The 6,738-nt window shown below is 43.6% G+C and overlaps 1 protein-coding gene across 1 annotated transcript in view; it reads left to right on the forward strand.

Moving 5' to 3' along the window:
* Positions 1-6,738, forward strand: part of CNNM4 (cyclin and CBS domain divalent metal cation transport mediator 4) — a 45,738-nt gene that overhangs the window by 21,262 nt on the left and 17,738 nt on the right. The window lies entirely within an intron of this gene.

A 6,738-nucleotide genomic window follows, 5' to 3' on the forward strand; every position in this document is an offset into this window, starting at 1 on the left:
GTGTAGTTCTGGGCATATCCTCGACCTTTCTCAGAATCCTACTTACCCCACGAGGTGAGACCTTGCATGGAGCCCCAGACCAAGAAAGATTGATAGTCTTTTGTTTACTTCCTTTTTTCTAATAATTGTGCCAACAGTTGTTGTCTTCTCACTAGTGATGAGCTAGTGTACTCGTTGCTCGGGTGCCCTGAGTATTTGACCTCTCAGAGATTGTTTTCCTTGACGTAGCTGGATGATTTAAGTCTACTAGCCAGCTTGATTACATATGGGGGTTGCCTGGTTGCTAGGGAATCCCCACATGTAATTAAGCTGTTTAGTAGCCGTAAATCACCCAGCTGCGGCAAGGAAAACTAAATCTCCGAGCAGTCACAAATACTCGGAGATCACCCGAGCATGCTCTGGAAAACCCAAGCAACAAGTACACTCGCTCATCACTACTTCTCACCAAGCTGCTTGCCTGTTGTCCTGTAGCCCATCTCAGCCTTGTGCAGGACTACTATATTGTCTCTGGTTTTCTTGGACAGCTCTTTGGTCCTGGCCATGGTGGAGAGGTTAGAGTGTGATTGAGTGTGTGGAGAAGTGTCTTTTATACAGGTAATGAGTTCAAACAGGTGCAATTAATACAGAGAATGAGTGCAGAGTAGGTGGGCTTCTTAAAGAAAAACGAACAGGTCTGTGAGAGCCAGAATTCTTGCTGGTTGGTAGGTGATCAGATACTCATTTCATGCGATAAAAAGCAATTTAATAATTTAAAAATCATACAATGTGATTTTTCTGTTTTTCATTTTTAGATTGTCATGTAGTGCAGCGACTCCTGCAGCTCTAGGCAACTTGCCATCCTATAATTCAGAAACATCTGGATGGACGCCATGGTGTGGGTGGGGTTTTTATGGGTTGTCCCACCAATTTCCAGAAAGCTACGGGCTCCTGAATATGTAATATATCTTACAGGACATAACAAAAATTGTCATCAGCGTAGAAGTGGTGCTGGAAGTCCTCTTGTTCTGTGAGGGGTCCCAGGACCACCTTGGTTAAGGACAAGCTCTGGATGGAGGATAGAGGGGGAGATGAGGCGGTGGTGGGACCATTCATAGGCCGGGTATGACCAGGGCAGTGATAACTAGGCTAACACGGCATGTGAGGCTGATGTGAGGAGAGACATTGTCAGGTTCCTGAATGTTAACAGATCTGTTTTAGTCGAGACTCATAATGACATAGCAAATATGTCAGACAGGCGAGACACTCTGCAGTGCATGTAATATATGGGAAATCTCTGGAGATCACGCCAGGCTGGGGATTGCGGTAATTATGCTGGCAAAGTGCATAAATGGCTGATAGCCCCAACAGCTCCCTGCTGGCCCTGCATGCCTGGCTGACTTGGCTGAGCGTACCTTCTTCATTAGGGAAAAAAAGAACGGCCTCGGGTGGGAAAGATACGTTTCACCAAGTCTTCATTGTGTACTTATGTTGGAGCTGTGACTTTAAATTCTACCTGTCCTTTTGCACAAACACTGTGGGAAAGCATGGTCTGTAGCCATCATGCTCCTGAAGAAGGTAAATCTGTTAGTGTGGGCCTACGAGTCCAATATGTCCAGGAACTGCCCGGATTCTAAGGCCGGGCGCCCACGATCCGGCATTGGCTGCGCTTTGGATGCAGCGTACAAAGCGCTGCCGTATATTGAACGCAGGTAAATCTGCATGTGTTCACTGAACCATGCGGATTATCGTTTCCAGGAGGTTCTGTTGGTGAATTGGTGAATTTGATGTGCTGCGGTTTTGAAAGACGCACCGCATGTCAGTGTCAGCAAGTGATCTGCAGGTGACTATGGACGCATAGTAGACATGGGATTTCTGGAAATCTCATCCACTATGCTGTAACATCTGCCCGGATGCTCTGTAACAAGCCAGCTCCTCTTTATTTATTTATTTTTTTTTTTTTTTGTGAACTGATCTTCAGTAACATGCTGCCTGCACTATAGGCACTGGAACTTTCTTTCCCTCATGTATTGCTCCAGTGATGGTCCAATAACTTGCCTGACCCAAACTCTGCCTCTGTTATGCCTGTATGCAGTTGTACAGACAGGGAAGCAAGAGAGAAGAGATGACTACCTGCCCTCACTTCTTGTAACCCTCTTCTCTGCCGCAAGAGACAGATTACACTTTACAACAGGCAGGGGACAGCACTCCAGGTAGAAGGGAGACACCTAGTGGCCGGCACTTTGGACTGATACTTTTTTTTTTGGGTGGGGGTGTGTAATACATTATTTATGAATAAAGCAATTTTCAGATTCTCTATTCGTTGCATTATCCATTAACCCTTAAGAGGATGTACTAGCACATTCTAAATTAGTTTGCTGGCTCAGAAACTGAGTCCACACCTTACCCGGCAGGTGGCGGCTGTGTTATACAGCCAGCACCGGCCTCTAGTCGCATTGATCAGAGCTGACCTCTGGTCACTGCTGGTTAACCACTTAAATACCCTTCAATTGCTCTCTAGGAGAGTGGGATTTTTATTTTTTGTTCTTTTCCATTTCCAGTACGTTTTATAGTAAAGTGAATAGTGTCATTCAAGCTACGACCCGTCACGCAATAAAGATTCCTTTTATACCGTTATGTAGATGCTAAAGTAAAAAATTTTGACTCTGAAGTAAAAAAAAAAAACAAACAAACAACTGAAGTTCAAAAATGAAAATTTGCCCCGTCGGAGAGTTGTTTGAAAGTTCAGTGGCCAAAGTGAGGTACGAGGAGATGCCGGCAGTGGTTCAGTTCCTGGGTGATCTTTGTGTTTGTAAGATCTGAGGCGCACGTGTCGGAGCCTGCGGTTTATCGGCGGCTCCCATGTTCGGAGTTCTTTCTGCTATCAGTCGGAGTATTTTATTTGCTCAGTCTTTCCGAAGCCAAACCAATCTATTGCACAAGATAAAACGACAAGCTGCTATGTAAATACCCAGTTGTCTGCAATGATTAATAAGCCCTGTAATCGCTCGCAACAGGCAAGCTATTCAGGTGACCTAAACCTTTTCAGCAAAGCATTAGATAATATTACTGAGCGATGCTTACCGGTCCATTTTCATTCATCACTTGTTAGCATACCGGAGGCAGGTACCATTATGTGCAATGGGGCGCAACTATGTCCTCCTTTATAGTACAAATTTAAAATCCTATCTATCACTGAAGCCTAAGATATTTAGATCAACTGGCTCCTCAGCTTCTTAAAGTACGGAATTCCTCACGGGTAGAAAGCTTTGTACCAGAATCTTTCTACAATGCCGATATGGTGGTGATACACAATCTTTGGGAGGCTTTTAGTATCCTATAGACCCATAGCTTTATTAAATTTAGTTTCTAAAATATTGACCAAAGTTCTAGCAAATAGACAAAGTAGTTCACAAAACTATTAACCTGGACCAGTGCGAATTTATTCATGGTCGGTCTGCATTATATAATCTAATGAGAATGAAGGTAATTGCACCGTTGGGTTGGAAAGAACCGTAAGATTGGGCTTTGTCATCTCTGGATGCTGCTAAGGCCTTTGACTCGATTGAGTGGACCTACCTTGAAAAGACCCTTCTACATTTGACCAAGCTTCAGAAGGTGCATTGCAGTCTTGGCCAACTTTGCTTTCTACAACACTGGATAGCAGATAATTTGCCTAATTCTGAACACCACCTTGTGCCCTGTTTGAGTGTTCAGAGTCTATGGGCGGTCTTGCAGTCACCAGAACAATACTCGAGCTCCTTCTTGCCAATTCAAAGACTTTCGGTTCAAGTGTGCACACAGAGCAAAAAGTTTTCAATTCAAGGACACCTGTTGTGAATTCTGTGGCAGAGCTCCCTCCTGTGGTTACAAGTGGTACTTCGGCTGATTCTCTCTGGGAGCTTCCGTTTGTGGAGGAAACTGGTACTGCTGCTTCTGAGTTTCCTCCCTCAGGTGATCTGGTGAGGTCGTTAGGTGCTTCTCTACTTAACCCCACCTAATGCTTTGATTCATGCTTCCTGTCAATGTTCCAGTGTTGGACTTGTGTTTCTCTGGATCATTCCTGTGGCCTGCTGCTCTGCATAGCTAAGTGCTTCTTTGCTATTTGTTGCTATTTTTTCTGTCCAGCTTGTCTATTTGTTTTGCTGGAAGCTCTGGGACGCAAAGGGTGTACCTCCGTGCCGTTAGTTCGGTACGGAGGGTCTTTTTGCCCCTTTGCGTGGTTTTCTTTAGGGTTTTGTGTAGACCGCAAAGTTATCTTTCCTATCCTCGTTCTGTCTAGAATATCGGGCCTCACTTTGCTGAATCTATTTCATCCCTACGTTTGTCTTTTCATCTTACTCACAGTCATTACATGTGGGGGGCTGCCTTTTCCTTTGGGGTATTTCTCTGAGGCAAGGTAGGCTTATTTTTTCTATCTTCAGGCTAGTTAGTTTCTCAGGCTGTGCCGAGTTGCATAGGTAGCGTTAGGCGCAATCCACGGCTGCCTCTAGTTGTGTTTGGAGAGGATCAGGGATTGCGGTCTGTAGAGTTCCCACGTCTCAGAGCTCGTTCTATTATTTTGGGTTATTGTCAGATCACTGTATGTGCTCTGACCTCCATGTCCATTGTGATACGGAATTGCCTTTCACAACAGACACCCTAGCTGAGTACTCCTTATGGCATAACAGTGCTCTTCACCAATTGCTACATTCCCAAGATCTTCAGCTTTGGTTGAATTTAGGGGTCAACACACTGGCACAAGTATATATCCAGGGTGTTCTTGTTTCCTTTGATCAATGTCAACAACTCTATCAACTCTCCAGACACTTTCTTTAGGTATCTGCAACTTGGGAATGCCTTTAGTACCCAGTTCCCAGACATTGAAAATTCTCTCATATCCTCATACCCCCTGATAAGGATTCTAAGGAGCCATGGACCCAAAGGTTTGATCTTTTTCATGCTCCGTTACTAAGCAGGAGATGCTCCTCATTACCATTGTTAGTTGAGGTCAAATAGGGAGGGTATTACTGTTCTCCACGTGAGGAGGATTGGAGCAAGGCCTTGACCTCCCCACAATACGTTTCACTGGCAATTAATAACAAGCTAGTCCAAATGTATATAGTCCATCAATGCTACCTGTCACCTAGCAGGTTATATTACATGGGTAGATCCACCACTGCAGATTGCTATAGGTGTGGTGAAGAGGCAGAATATTTTTTACACCTGATGTGGTATTGCCCTCCTATTGCAGACTTTTGGAAAGATGTCATGGCTATCCTCATCGAGATCGCCTGTACCACTTTGCCCTAAGGTGTGTTTATTAGGCGTTCTTGAGGAGACCAGGCCTCACTACCTTTTCATACTTCTTAGGAAGTTTTTGGCCCACAAGGCTATCGCCATGAGATGAATGGACCCTAACAAATTTCTCACTGGGTCAATATGGTAAATACTGCAGCTTCCTATGAGAGGGTGGTATATAAAAATTGTCAAAAATCTGTTATGGAAACCTTGGTTTGATTCCCTTTTGACTGACACTAGTTCCCAGGTAATTAGGAGGAGTCTCTCATAATAAAGTATGTGGTATTTGGTGCCCAACATGGGTGTCTTATGGTTTTGGTTATTCTATTAGACCCATGGTATGTAAACGGCAGGGTTACCTTTGCCAGACAGCATTATTGAGCAATGAGAAATACTGTGTGTTCTGATGTAACCTTGTTACAATGTTCAAAAAAGGTTAGAAAAAAATGTTTAACTTTTTAATTGATTGAATAGTGTAAATCAAAACTACATTTTATCATACAATGCATTGCGAAGTTGGGAGGAGGGGACCAAGTGGTATGAAGTGTTAAATGCAAGTCCATCATAGCTCTATGGGTTTTGTTTTTACGGCGTTCATTGTGACCCTGCTACATGATTCTCCAGGTAACTAAGATCATAGAATCATAGAATGTTGGGTATATTTTTAAAGCCTTGAAAACAGGATAGATGTGGAACCCGCAATGGCCCCGTCAGAGGTTCATAGAATCGTAGAATGTTAGAGTTGGAAGGGACCTCCAGGGTCATCGTGTCCAACCCCCCCATGCTCAATGCAGGATTCACTAAACCATCTCAGACAGATATCTGTCCAGCCTCTGTTTGAAGACTTCCATTGAAGGAGAACTCGCCACCTCTCGTGGCAGCCTGTTCCACTCATTGATCACCCTCATTGTCAAAAAGGTTTTCTAATATCTAGTCTGTATCTTCTTTTTCAGTTTCTTTCCATTGCTTCTCATGTTTCCATGTGCAAATGAGAATGATGATCCCTCTACACTGTGACATCCCTTCAGCTATTAAGTCTCCTCTTAGCCTTTTTTTGCAAGCTAAATATTCCCAGATCCTTTAACAGTTTCTCTTAGGACATACTTTGCAATCCACTCACCATCCTGATAGCTCTTCTCTGAACTTGCTCTAGACTGTATGCTTCTCTTAATACATCCTTGAACTGTTTGCCTTTTTGCTGCTGCGTCACACTGTTGACTCATGTGCAGTCTGTGATCAATTAGTATACCCAGGTCTTTTTCACACGTTCTGTTGCTTAGTTCTGTTCCTTCTATTCTAAAGATGTAATTTTCGTTTTTCTTGCCCAGATGTAGAATATTGCATTATCTCCTGTTAAATACCATTTTATTAGTCGCTGCCCATTGTTCAAGCTCATCTAGATCCTTCTGAATCATTTCTGTCTTCTCTAGTGTTAGTTAGGCCTCCTAGCTTTCTATTGTCCGCAAATTTGATTAGTTTTCC

The sequence above is a fragment of the Ranitomeya imitator genome, chromosome 4 (assembly GCF_032444005.1).
Source record: "Ranitomeya imitator isolate aRanImi1 chromosome 4, aRanImi1.pri, whole genome shotgun sequence".
Classification (NCBI taxonomy): Eukaryota; Metazoa; Chordata; class Amphibia; order Anura; family Dendrobatidae; genus Ranitomeya; species Ranitomeya imitator.